Source organism: Nicotiana tomentosiformis, chromosome 1 (genome assembly GCF_000390325.3).
Source record: "Nicotiana tomentosiformis chromosome 1, ASM39032v3, whole genome shotgun sequence".
Taxonomy (NCBI): domain Eukaryota; kingdom Viridiplantae; phylum Streptophyta; class Magnoliopsida; order Solanales; family Solanaceae; genus Nicotiana; species Nicotiana tomentosiformis.
In genome coordinates, this window is record NC_090812.1 from 54,626,433 (window position 1) to 54,641,733 (window position 15,301).

Sequence of the window (15,301 nt, forward strand, 5' to 3'; positions counted from 1 at the left end):
TGGCGCCTAACATCACTGTCAGGCAAGCCAACAATAAAAGTTTAACTTAATTACTCATTTTAGTATTTTTGAAATCGTAAATTTTCTTCAATTAAATAATCAGAAATAAACTTTACAGAGTAAATGATAATATTTTTCCCAACTACAATACTGAACAACTCATAAGTACCACCAAAACCCGGTGTCACAAGTGCATGAGCATCAACTAGGAAGTAAAATAAAATACAACATCTGTCCGGAATACAAATTAGACAGAAAAAAAAAATACAAATAACCCTGGAGGAGACTCTGCTAGCTGCGGATCTTAACCTGAAATGCAGCTCGCGGCAAATCCCCGCATCATCTAGGCCTCCATGCCCAAAGGACCACCGGTGTCACGCACCAAACCTGAAAAGGCATGGCCGGCACCCGGTACCATACTCGGCCCGAGCGTACCACTCTGTAACTGTGAACTCTAGAGGGGTAGCCCTCAACCTAGGCCGATGAAGCCATATTCCGAATCAACTGAAAAATAGCTTCCCATGTTTTAGCCCACCTTATCACACCGCGTGGCTTAAAGTAGTTCCTCTACTACCAACAAGCATATCAAGACCACCTTATCTCACCATATGCATTTCGACCCCAATCCTTAATCCACCACATGCGTATCAATATCACAACATATAACTGTCACGCCTCGAACCTAGGAGCGATACAAGCACCTGGTGCCTCACCTAACCTGGCGTACCAAATTGCGACTAAGGGACTCTGAACACATAATGTCATACTTTGGCCATGGGGCCACCTTGCAAGATAATTTGCGAAGCAAAATATAAAACTGAATGGAAACTAGCGCTAACTAAACATCAATATAAAGCTAGGCTGAAAAGGCCGTCATAGCTACTACAGCTGACAAACCACCAAATTATACATACCAGGCCTACAAACCCAACATACTGCACTAACCAACAGGATATGTCTACAAGCCTCTACTGATAGATATATTGTGATCGGAACAGGGCCCCGACCTACCCATATTATATATATAAATACATACATAAGATGCACACAAAAACCTAGACCCGATAACTCCGAAGGATGTGGAGCTTACCGATCAGGCTAAACTCTGGAAACACCTACTGAGGAGGTCTACTCGTCTGTCTATCTGAACCTGCATGCATGAAATGCAGCGTCCCCGGAAAAGGGACGTCAGTACGAAATAATGTACCGAGTATATAAGGCAATAACATAACTGAAAATCGAAACTGAACTGATAATATAATAACTGGAAGTTACTGGAAGTCAAAGATGATCTGGAGATATACTTACCTGCTGATACAGACTCAACTCCTTCAATATAGTAAGTAAAATAATTGTACGGCCTTATAAGGCTCGGTATATATAACTGCTCTGCCATAGTAGGCTCGCTCATAGGCGCTCGGCCATACTAGGCTATGTATCTCGACCATGCTGGGCTCGCTCATAGGCACTCGGCCATAGTAGGCTCGGTATATAACTTTCCATCTGATCAGAGGTTGCCCAATAGGGGCCTGCCCATCGATTATAGCTCGATGGTAATGAAAATACTGTAATACTGTATATATAGGCTTGCTGCTCTCTTGACTGGAAGAAGACAATACTAAAATTGAATATAGAGTCTCGATAAGGAATAATATTGTAACTTATGAGACTAGAATAGTGTGAATAAATTCATGAATATGAACTTCTCTTTTTGTCTCATTACTAACACATGTAGCTACGAGATCATGCCAAAATGAAGGAAGGCTTAGCCTTAACATACCTTATCACAATCTTTTCAATCACCAAGTTGAACTCACCTCTTCGCACCTTAATCTACAAGAATGATAATAATACTATCATTAAGTTACGAAAGGTACAACTATCGCACAACGAACGACAAGCTTATTTTATATTAAAACGGGCAACATCTCCCCTATAATCCTTACTTCCTCCAAATTCAAGATAACACCAACAATACAAGAACAGAACAATGACAACATATATACATCATTTTCCAGCCCTATATACACCATCAAATACTACAAAACAGCCCAACACACCCCAATCTCTTCATACACAAAACGACCACCGTAGTAGTGTCAAACGACCCGAAAATGTTATGACGAACGACCAGCCAACCACCCTACATTTATATGGTGTTTCTACACCCCCCTTCCTCCTCCAAAATTCCACAAAACAGTAGTAAAACACGCAGCCCAACAGCAACACAAAACAGTCCACAAAACAGTCCGCTACAAGTGAATAACTCGAACTCACGGCTTCCGATCACCGTCCCGTGAGTTCTTACAAGTATAGAACGACTTACCATGAATTTATAGAAGAAAAACTGGATGAAAGAGAGCAGTAAACTCACCTTATTTGTTGGATAACTCAGCTCCTATCTTGGTTCTTCAAACTCTAGGTTTTACCTCCAATTAGAACTTGAAAGGGAGAGAAAATCAATTAGGGTTTGTGGGAAATTTTTGGGAGGATTCTTTGTAGAGATTATGTCGGTTATAATGCTCTATTTTAAGTCTAATATATGAAGAAAATAGGCCTTTAAAAGGCCTCTTTGGATGACCCGAAATGGCCCCTTTTTGGGCTTTCATTTAAGCAAGTAGGTGACACACCTACTTGTCACCTAGCAGCTTGTGCAGTATCGCAAAAATGCTCATATCTCACTACTCCGATGTCATATTGACAAACGGTTTAATGCATTGGAAAATAGACTCATAGATCTTTAATTTGATGGGTGGAACACCCCATAACTCTAAGTATATTGGGAGAAAATCGCAGTTACATTTGACCCAAAATTTCAGTAAAACTTATGAGTGTAACTTGTGATGACTTTCATCGACTTTTGTTCCACAACTCGCTTGACATTAAAACATAACACACGGATGTCATACGACTAATATAAATCATAACATAATCTCCTTATCATGTTAATCACCCTAGTCTCACCCCAAAGGTACATGTTATAACATTCCCAACTTGTCGACTTTCGACGAAACATTGTTTTATTCAATTGCTTTAGCTTCTGAACTGTCCAACCCTCTTTGTACTTGTTGTTCATGATCTTCAATATTTGTAACCTCATAGGTAACATGATTAACTTACTTTATATACTTTTAAATATTATCTCATTTTTGGTCCTACATTAGTTTGCTTACGACGCATTTTTACGTACAAAAATATAGGGTGTAACATCACTCCCCCTTGGGAATATTCGTCCTCGAATGTTTACTCTTAGAGACTTTGGAAAATTTTGCCAGAGTATCCTTCGTACACTAGGTTAAAACCAACCTGTACGTAGCCAGAAAACATACTATGCATGCCACACATGGCCAATGTTTATAAATAGCAACACTTTGCCTCACCAACCGTAAATCATAAATACTAAAAGTGAAAAATAAAAGCTTACCTGCTGACCTGCTAGCCTGAATAGAGCTGTGTTGTAGCATCCCATCTCGAGCCATATCTTCAGTTTGAAATAGGTGGGGGTATTTAGACTTCATTTCTTCCTCCGATTCCCACGTCATCTCTTCTACATTCTTGCTCCTCCATAAAACCTTTACGGAAGCTACCTCCTTATTTCGTAGATTGCGGATTTGTCGGTCTAGGATGGCAACTGGAATTTCCTCGTATGACAAGTCCTCTGTAATCTGTACATCATCCGTGGGCACCACTCAGGTAGGATCGCCAATGCACTTCTGTAGCATAGATACGTGAAAAACCAGATGGACAGACTCCAATTCTGAGGGCAACTCTAACTCATAAGCTACTTGGCCCACTCTCCGAATGATCCTATAAGGCCCAATATACCGTGGGCTAAGCTTGCCTTTCTTGCCAAACCTCATCACGCCCTTCATAGGTGATACCTTTAAGAATACCCAGTCATTAATCCTGAACTCTAAGTCTCGTCGCCGCACGTCAGAATATGACTTCTGACGACTCTGAGCTGTCAACAGTCGCTCCCGGATAACCTTTACTTTCTCTATGGCCTGCTGAACCAGGTCTGGCCCATGTAACCCAGATTCTCCAACATCAAACCACCCTATAGGAGATCTGCACTTACGCCTATACAAAGCCTCGTACGGAGCCATCTGGATACTGGAGTGGTAACTGTTATTATATGCAAACTCGATAAGAGGTAGATGTTCATCCCAACTTCTTTTAAAATCCAACACACATACTCGTAACATATCCTCGAGCGTCTAAATTGTGCGCTCGGCTTGTCCATCAGTCTGTGGATGAAAAGCTGTGCTGAGATTCACCTGAGTCCCTAGACCTCTCTGAAATGACCTCCAAAAATGTGCTGTAAACTGAGCCCCACGGTCAGATATAATAGAAACTGGTACTCCGTGTAGCCGCACTATCTCCTTAATATATAACTTTGCATAATCTTCTGCTGTATATGTAGATCTGACCGGTAGGAAGTGAGCTGATTTCGTGAGCCTATCGACTATCACCCATATGGAATCGAACTTATGATTAGAACGAGGTAAACCCGTGATAAAGTCCATGTTTATCGCCTCCCATTTCCATGTCGGGATCTCTATAGTCTGCATTAGCCCTCCAGGCTTCTGGTGCTCTACCTTCACTTGCTGGCAACTAGTACATTGGGCGACAAACTCAGCAATGTTCTTCTTCATATCGTTCCACCAGTACACATCCTTAATGTCATGATACATCTTCGTCGACCCAGGATGGATGGAATACCATGAATAATGTGCCTCTGACATAATCCTGTCTCGTAGCCCTGCTACATCTGGAACACACAAACGACCCCTATATCTGAGAACCCCATCTCCCTTTAGCTCTAACAGTGGCTTCTTCTGCTGCGGAACTCGCTCTCTCAGCTCGACCAACTCTGGGTCCTCGTACTGCCTTTCCTTGACTTCCGCTATGAGGGATGATTTTGTAGTGTTTTGGAGTACAACTCCACCATCCTCAGAATCTACTAACCGAACCCCCAACGAAGACAATTGATGAATCTCTCTAGCTAATTGTCTTTTCTTGGGCTCTACATGTGCTAAGCTACCCATAGATCGGCGACTTAAGGCATCTGCTACAACATTAGCTTTCCCTGGATGGTAGAGAATGTTAACATCGTAATCTTTCAATAACTCAAGCCATCGCCTCTGTCGCAAATTCAACTCTTTCTGCTTGAAGATATATTGTAGGCTTTTATGATCAGTAAATACATCAACATGAACACCATATAAATAATGCCGCCATATCTTAAGTGCATGGACAACCGCAGCTAACTCGAGGTCGTGGGTCGGATAATTCCTCTCGTGCTTCCTCAACTGCCTTGAAGCATACGCAATTACCTTCCCATGTTGTATCAGGACACATCCTAACCCGACACCTGATGCATCACAATACACGGCATAACCCTCTAGACCCTCTGGAAGTGTTAGAACTGGAGCTGAGGTCAACCTGTTCTTAAGCTCTTGGAAACTCCGCTCACAAGCCTCTGTCCATTGAAACTTAGTTTCTTTCTGTGTCAACTTCGTCAATGGTGCCGAAAGGGAAGAAAAACCCTCTACGAACCTCCGATAGTATCCTGCTAAGCCTAGAAAGCTACGAACCTCTGTCGGAGTGGTAGGTCTAGGCCAAGATTTCACGGCCTCAATCTTCTGAGTGTCCACCTTTATCTCTTCATCTGATACAATATGCCCCAAGAATGCTACAGACTTCAACCAGAACTCACATTTAGAAAACTTAGCATACAACTTACGATCACGGAGGGTTTGGAGTACCGCTCGCAGGTGGTCCGCATGCTCATCCTCTGAACGGGAATAAACCAGAATATCATCAATAAATACTATCACGAACAGATCTAAAAATGGTCGGAATAGGCTATTCATCAAGTCCATAAATACAGCGGGTGCATTAGTCAACCCGAAGGACATGACAAGGAACTCGAAGTGGCCATATCGGGTCCTGAAGGCTGTCTTCAGAATATCTTTTTCCCGAACTCTGACTTGGTGGTACCCCGACCTCAAATCTATCTTTGAAAAGCATCTAGCCCCCTGCAACTGATCAAACAAGTCATCGATCCTTGGAAGTGGATACTTATTCTTAATAGTTACCTTGTTCAGCTGCCTATAATCGATACACATCCTCAGCGAGCCGTCTTTCTTCCGCACAAATAGTACTGGTGCACCCCAAGGTGAGGTACTGGGCCTGATGTAACCTTTCTCCAGCAAATCTTTTAACTGCTCCTTCAACTCCTTCAATTCGCCAGGTGCCATTCTATACGGAGGGACGGATATTGGTTGAGTTCCTGGAAGCAAATCGATGCTAAAATCAATCTCTCGCTCTGGAGGAATACCTGGAAGCTCATCTGGAAACACATCTGCATACTCTTTGACTACGGGAATAGACTGAAGTGTAGGTATCTCAGCATCTGCATCTCTAACTCGCACAATATGATAAATGCACCCTTTTGCGATCATTTTCCTCGCCTTCAGATAGGAAATAAACCTACCTCTGGGTGTTGGTATATTACCTACCCATTCAAGGACTAGCTCACCCGGAAAATGAAATCTGGCTGCCTTTGCTCGGCAATCAACTGTGGCATAGCAAGCTGCCAACCAGTCCATGCCCATGATAGCATCAAAATCCATCATCTCTAGCTCAACTAGGTCAGCTGAGGTCTGACAACTACAAATTGTCACCGTACAACCTCGGTAAACCCGTCTAGCAATAATCGATTCTCCGACCGGTGTAGATACCACAAAAGGATCACTTAGTATTTCAGGCACTATACCAAACTTCCTCGCAAAAAATGGGGTAATATACGATAAAGTAGATCCTGGGTCTATCAAAGCATAAGCATTGTGAGAGCAAATGGTTAATATACCTGTCACAACGTCTGGTGAAGACTCCTGGTCCTGTCGACCCGCTAAAGCATAGATACGATTCTGATTACCACTTGAACTGGAACCTCTACCTCTGCCCCGACCTCTACCAGCCGAAGACTGAGACTCACGCCCTGAAGGATGCACGGACATAGATGATCCTGTTGCTGAACTCGCTGGTTGTGCCATTCCCCCCGAATCTCTATTTGGGCAATCCCGCATCATATGCCCTGGACGCCCACATGTATAACAAGCATCAGAACCTGCTCGGCATTGGCCCAAGTGTCCTCTACCACAGATGTCACACCGTGGAGGAAATGACTATGTCTGCGCAGATCCTCGCTGTCGCTGCAAACCCGACGCCCATGAGCTCTCACCTGGTCCTGACTGAGTATAGCGGTCATACCTGTAACCCTGTAACTGAGGTGGCAGAGGCCTAGGTGGCCGTCCGAAGTACTGGGTCCTATAACTACCCTGATATTTCTCCTGAGACCTGGGAAATCTCATCCTCTTACGTTGCCCTTGCTCAGCCCTCTCTGTACCCTGCTGCCGACGCCTACCCCTTTCTATATTCTGGGCAAATGCCTGAATCCGGGAGATATCCATACTATCCTGCAATGCAGCGGTGGCACATGCCTCGGTTAACTCTGGGGCTAACCCTGCTATAAACCTGTGAATCCTGTCCCGCATAGTAGCAACTATGGATGGTGCATATCTGGCCAATGAGTCAAAACGGAGACTATACTCTCGAACACTCATATTACCCTGCTTGAGGGCTAGAAACTGATCGACTCGAGCCTGTCGGATCTCCCGTGGTAAGTACTGGTCAAGGAAGGCATCTGAAAAATTCTCCCAAATAGCTGGAGGTGCATCACGTCCCCTGGACCTCTCCCATCCCTCGTACCAAAGGATGGCTATATCTCGGAGTCGAAAAGCTGCTAGCTCAACTGCCTCTTTCTCCGTGGCATGCATAACACGAAAGATCCTGTGAAGCTGATCTATGAAATCCTGCGGGTCCTCCCTCTGATCTGTCCCCGTGAACTCTGGGGGACTCAAAGCAATAAACTCTCGGACCCTTGAACTCCCAGACCCCTCAGAAGTTCCTGCACTAGCTGATGCCCTAGCCTGTTGCTGGGTAGCTACCAACTGTGTCAACAAATGCACCGCACTCCTCAAGTCCTGATCTGATGGAAGTGGAGGGGGAACTGGATGTGCGGTTTCCCTAGGAATCTCCGTAGTTGGTGGAGGAGCCGGTAATGGCTGAGTAGGGGTCTCACCTTGAGCCTCAGACTGGGCCCCATCTACTGGGGGTACCCTGCTGGTCCCCTCACCTACTGCTGTATCTCTCCTCTGGCTAGCCGTAGTCTTCCTAGTCACCGTCATCTGTGCATGCAAACACCAACACATAAGTTTAATTCAAATTTCCTATAACTCAGTTTTGTAGCACGATTTAGATTTCAAAGAAGGGTAACTAACTCCTAAATGCCCTGTAGTGCCCTGCTTATATAATGTGGTGCACAACACATCTATAAACAAGACCCTACTAGACACGGCTTGTAGACTTCCTAGGACAGAACTGCTCTGATACCAAGTTTGTCACGCCCCGAACCTAGGAGCGAGACAAGCACCCGGTGCCTCACCTAACCTGGCGTACCAAATTGCGACTAAGGGACTCTGAACACATAATGTCATACTTTGGCCATGGGGCCACCTTGCAAGACAATTTGCGAAGCAAAATATAAAACTGAATGGAAACTAGCGCTAACTAAACATCAATATAAAGCTAGGCTGAAAAGGCCGTCATAGCTACTACAGCTGACAAACCACCAAATTATACATACCAGGCCTACAAACCCAACATACTGCACTAACCAACAGGATATGTCTACAAGCCTCTACTGATAGATATATTGTGATCGGAACAGGGCCCCGACCTACCCATATTATATATATAAATACATACATAAGATGCACACAAAAACCTAGACCCGATAACTCCGAAGGATGTGGAGCTTACCGATCAGGCTAAACTCTGGAAACACCTACTGAGGAGGTCTACTCGTCTGTCTATCTGAACCTGCATGCATGAAATGCAGCGTCCCCGAAAAAGGGACATCAGTACGAAATAATGTACCGAGTATGTAAGGCAATAACATAACTGAAAATCGAAACTGAACTGATAATATAATAACTGGAAGTAACTGGGAGTCAAAGATGATCTGGAGATATACTTACCTGCTGATACTGACTCAACTCCTTCAATATAGTAAGTAAAATAATTGTACGGCCTTATAAGGCTCGGTATATATAACTGCTCTGCCATAGTAGGCTCGCTCATAGGCGCTCGGCCATACTAGGCTATGTATCTCGACCATGCTGGGCTCGCTCATAGGCACTCGGCCACAGTAGGCTCGGTATATAACTTTCCATCTGATCAGAGGTTGCCCAATAGGGGCCTGCCCATCGATTATAGCTCGATGGTAATGAAAATACTGTAATACTGTATATATAGGCTTGCTGCTCTCTTGACTGGAAGAAGACAATACTAAAATTGAATATAGAGTCTCGATAAGGAATAATATTGTAACTTATGAGATTAGAATAGTGTGAATAAATTCATGAATATGAACTTCTCTTTTGTCTCATTACTAACACATGTAGCTACGAGATCATGCCAAAATGAAGGAAGGCTTAGCCTTAACATACCTTATCACAATCTTTCCAATCACCAAGTTGAACTCACCTCTTCGCACCTTAATCTACAAGAATGATAATAATACTATCGTTAAGTTACGAAAGGTACAACTATCGCACAACGAACGACAAACTTATTTTGTATTAAAACGGGCAGCATCTCCCCTATAATCCTTACTTCCTCCAAATTCAAGATAACACCAACAATACAAGAACAGAACAATAACAACATATATACATCATTTTCCAGCCCTATATACACCATCAAATACTACAAAACAGCCCAACACACCCCAATCTCTTCATACACAAAACGACCACCGTAGTAGTGTCAAACGACCCGAAAATGTTATGACGAACGACCAGCCAACCACCCTACATTTATATGGTGTTTCTACACCCCCTTCCTCCTCCAAAACTCCACAAAACAGTAGTAAAACACGCAGCCCAACAGCAACACAAAACAGTCCACAAAACAGTCCGCTACAAGTGAATAACTCGAACTCACGGCTTCCGATCACCGTCCCGTGAGTTCTTACAAGTATAGAACGACTTACCATGAATTTACAGAAGAAAAACTGGATGAAAGAGAGCAGTAAACTCACCTTATTTGTTGGATAACTCAGCTCCTATCTTGGTTCTTCAAACTCTAGGTTTTACCTCCAATTAGAACTTGAAAGGGAGAGAAAATCAATTAGGGTTTGTGGGAAATTTTTGGGAGGATTCTTTGCAGAGATTATGTCTGGTTATTATGCTCTATTTTAAGTCTAATATATGAAGAAAATAGGCCTTTAAAAGGCCTCTTTGGATGACCCGAAATGGCCCATTTTTGGGCTTTCATTTAAGCAAGTAGGTGACACACCTACTTGTCACCTAGCAGCTTGTGCAGTATTGCAAAAATGCCCATATCTCACTACTCCGATGTCATATTGACAAACAGTTTAATGCATTGGAAAATAGACTCATAGATCTTTAATTTGATGGGTGGAAAACCCCATAACTCTAAGTATATTGGGAGAAAATTGCAGTTACATTTGACCCAAAGTTTCAGTAAAACTTATGAGTGTAACTTGTGATGACTTTCATCGACTTTTGTTCCACAACTCGCTTGACATTAAAACATAACACACGGATGTCATACGACTAATATAAATCATAACATAATCTCCTTATCATGTTAATCACCCTAGTCTCACCCCAAAGGTACATGTTATAACATTCCCAACTTGTCGACTTTCGACGAAACATTGTTTTATTCAATTGCTTTAGCTTCTGAACTGTCCAACCCTCTTTGTACTTGTTGTTCATGATCTTCAATATTTGTAACCTCATAGGTAATATGATTAACTTACTTTATATACTTTTAAATATTATCTCATTTTTGGTCCTACATTAGTTTGCTTATGACGCATTTTTACGTACAAAAATATAGGGTGTAACAGCTTCGACCTACCCATCAAACCTGTATATATAAAACGAACTCCAAGGTCTAGACCTGGTAACTCTGGGGAAGTAGAGCTTACCAACCAAGCTGATATTTGGCTCTGTCTACTGGGAAGGTCTATCCAGCTGTCTATCAGGACCTGCAGGCATGAAATGCATCTTCCCCAACCAAGGGACGTCAGTACAAAATAATGTACTGAGTATGTAAGGCAACAGAATAACTGAAAGCTGAAACTGAATTGATGATATAATAACTGAATGTAACTGGGAGTCAAAAATAATCTGAAGATATGCTTGCCTGCTGATACTGACCCAACTATCTCCATATAGTATGTAAAATAGATGTCCGGCCCTATAAGGCTCGGTATATGTAACTGCCCTGCCGTAGTAGGCTCGCTCATAGGTGCTCGGCCATACTAGGCTCTGTATCTCGGCCATTCTGGGATCGCTCATAGGCGCTCGGCCACAGTAGGCTCGATATATAACTTACAGTCTGATCAGAGGTTGCCCAATAGGGGCCTGCCCATCGATTATAGCTCGATGGTGGTGAAAATACTATAATACTGTATATATATATATATATATATATATATATATATATATATATATATATATATATATATATATAGACCCTATGTTCTCTTGACTGGAAGAAGACAATACTCAATTGAATATAAAGTCTCGATAAGGAATAATATTGTAACTTATGAGACTAGAATAATGTGAATAAATTCATGAATATGAACTTCTCTTTATGTCTCATTATTAACACATGTAGCTACGAGATCATGCCAAAATGAAGGAAGGGCTTAGCCCTAACATACCTTATCACAATCTTTTCAATCACTAAGTTGAACTCGCCTCTTCGTACCTTAATCTACAACAACGATAATAATACTATCATTAAGTTACGAAAGGTACAACTATCGCACAACGAACGACAAGCTTATTTTATATTAAAACGGGCAACATCTCCCCTATAATCCTTACTTCCTCCAAATTCAAGATAACACCAACAACATAAGAATACAACAATATCAGCATGTATACATTATTTTCCAACCTTATATACACCACACAATACTACAAAACAACCCAACACACCCCAATCTCTTCTTACACAAAACGACCACCGTAGTAGTGTCAAACGGCCTGAAAATGTTACGACGAATGACCAGCCCACCACCCTGAATTTATGTGGTGTTTCTCCATATCATTCCTCCTCCAAAGCTCCACAAAACAGTAGTAAAACACGCAGCCCAACAGCACCACAAAACAGTCCACAAAACAGTCCGCTACAAGTGAATAACTCGAACTCACGGCTTCCGATCACCATCCCATGAGTTCTTACAAATATAGAACGATTTACTATGCATCTACAGCAGAAAAAAATGGATGAAAGATAGCAGTAAACTTACCTTATTTGTTGGATAACTCAGCTCCTATCTTGGTTCTTCAAACTTTAGGCTTTACCTCCAATTAGAACTTGAAAGGGAGAGAAAATCAATTGGGGTTTGTGGGCAATTTTTGGGAGGATTTTTGGAGAGATTATGTCTGGTTATTTTTTCCTATTATCAGTCTAATATATGAAGGAGATAGGCCTTTAAAAATGCTTCTTTGGACGACCCTAACTGGCCCATTTTTGGACGACCCTAACTGACCCATTTTTGGATTCTCGTTTAAGCAAGTAGGTGACAGTCTGCGCAGTCCCGTAAAAATGACCATATCTCTCTACTCCGATATCGTATTGATAAAAGGTTTAATGATTTAGAAAATAGACTCATAGATATTTAATTTGATGGGTGTAACACCCTATAACTCTAAGTATTTTAGGAGAAAATGGCAGTTACATTTGACCCAAAGTTTCAGTAAAACTTATGAACGTAACTTGTGATGACTTTCATCGACTTTTGTTCCACCACTCGCTTGACTTCAAAATATAACACACGACTATCATACGACTAGTATAACTCATAACATAACCTTCTTATCATGTTAAACACCCTGGTCTCACCCCAGAAGTACATGCTATAACATTCCCAAATTGTCGACTTTCGACGAAACATTATTTTCTTCAATTCCTTTAGCTTCTGAACCTTAACCCTCTTTATACTTGTTGTTCATGATCTTCAATATTTGTAACCTCCGAGGTAGCATGATTAACTTACTTTGTAAACATTTCAAATATGATTTCATTTTTGAGCTTACATCAATTGACTTACGACGTACTCGTACGTACGAAAACATGGGGTGTAACAACCGGACATAAAAGTACCTGCACAAAAATGTGCAGCAAGTGTAGTATGAGTACGTAAATCAACATATACCCAGTAAGTATCTAACCTAATCCCGGAGGAGTAGTGACGAGGGGTCGACATCGACACTAACTAGTGGTCCAATAATACAAGGTACAGTAAAGAGGTGAACAAATATGAGGCAGAGTAAATAAATAAAATAAATAAGTATAAATACGTGGTACAATTCTCCTCTTTACAATAGGCTCAAGCTCTCAATTAGCAAATTTCCTCCTCATTCGGAGCATATATATATAAATATATAGTGGACCTCACCAAAATGGGTCGTTATACTTCAAAATAGGAAGAACTCACACATACACTGGCTTTTTGCCAAATGTTACGCATGATTTCATGAGGATATTTTATAGAAATGCCGAGGCATACGACCCGATCCCATCTTAATTTGTGCACTGCCGAGGGTCGAACGAAACGAACCATAGATACATCTATTAACCTGTCGAGGAGAACGCCCCGCTCCCATTAGAGTATGGTACATAAATCCTGCCGAGGCGAACGGCCTGATCCCATTAGAGTAAGAAGCTTTAACGGGTCCTTGACCCCACTCACGAATAAACGTGTGAGTTATAACTTCTTTAACGAAAAACCTTTCAATGAAACATATATATATATATATATATATATATATATATATATATATATCACAGACACAATTTCATAAGGGAGTACAATTGTTTCGTGACTAATCATGAAACTCGTGGAGTTTCTACAATAACGAGTCTATCACTCTACGCATGTCTAGTCTCAAGTCATAATGCGAAATAAAAGAATTAAACGAGCAAAGATAATCTCTATAGTGCAAGTATAGCATGGTGTGAACCTAAGTCTAACCGGACAATAACATTAATCTACGTATAGACTCTCGTCACCTCGTACGTATGTAGCCGCATCAAGTTACACATATTAAATATACCACCTAGGGGTAGATTCCCCCTCACAGAGTTAGACAGGAGACTTACATCGCTCTGAAGTTCCGTAACCGGCTCGAACACCGCTCTAACACATCAAACCGGTGCTCGTCACTCCAAATCTAGTCAAACAATGTGCAAACCAATGAGAATATACTCTAATACTCATAACAAATCAATTTAGACAAATTCCCAACTCCGCTCGAAAAGTCGATAAAAATCACCCTCGGGCCCACGTACCCGGATTCTAAAAAATTTCGAAGATAACCATTACCCATAACCTCACGAACTCAAATATATAATTTATTTCCAATTCCATGCCCAAATTTGTGGTCAAAATCCAAAAATACCAATTCTAGGTTTTGTACCAAAAATCCCACAATTTCTACCAATTTCAATGCTTGAATCCATATAAAAACCATGTATTTAACTCAAAATACGTGGGGATAACTTACCTTACCATTGATGATAAAAACCTCAACTTGAACCTCTCCAAGAATCGCCCAAACCAAGAGAGAATGAAAGAAAATGGGCCAAATCCCGTTCTTAAAAGAGCATACTGCACAACGACCTCTCACACCTGCGGTCACTTGACAGCTTCTGCGGTCCCGCAGATGCGGACGAAATACTGCCTCTGTGGTCCTCCTTCAGGCCCCTCAACTCCGCATTTGTGGCCCTATGCGCGCTTCTGCGGCTCCATGTGCACAGGCGTGATCCCGCTTCTGCGGAACTCGACCGCATCTGCGGTCCCATTCTTCCCTTGTCAAAACCGCTTCTGCAACCCTCTTGGCCGTTGCTGCGGCTCCGCACCTGTGGCCAAAACCTCGCAGGTGCGATTACACCAGAAGACAGATGCTTTAGCTTTCCTTCCAAGTCCAAACTCGATCCGTTAACCATCTGGAATCCACCCGAGGCCCTCGGAACCTCAACCAAATATGCCAACACATCCTAAAACATATTACGTACTTAGTCAAGGTCTCAAATCACACAAAACAACATTGAAACTACGAATCACCCTCTAATTCAAACTTAGTGAACTTTAGAACTTTAAACTTCTACATTTGATGCT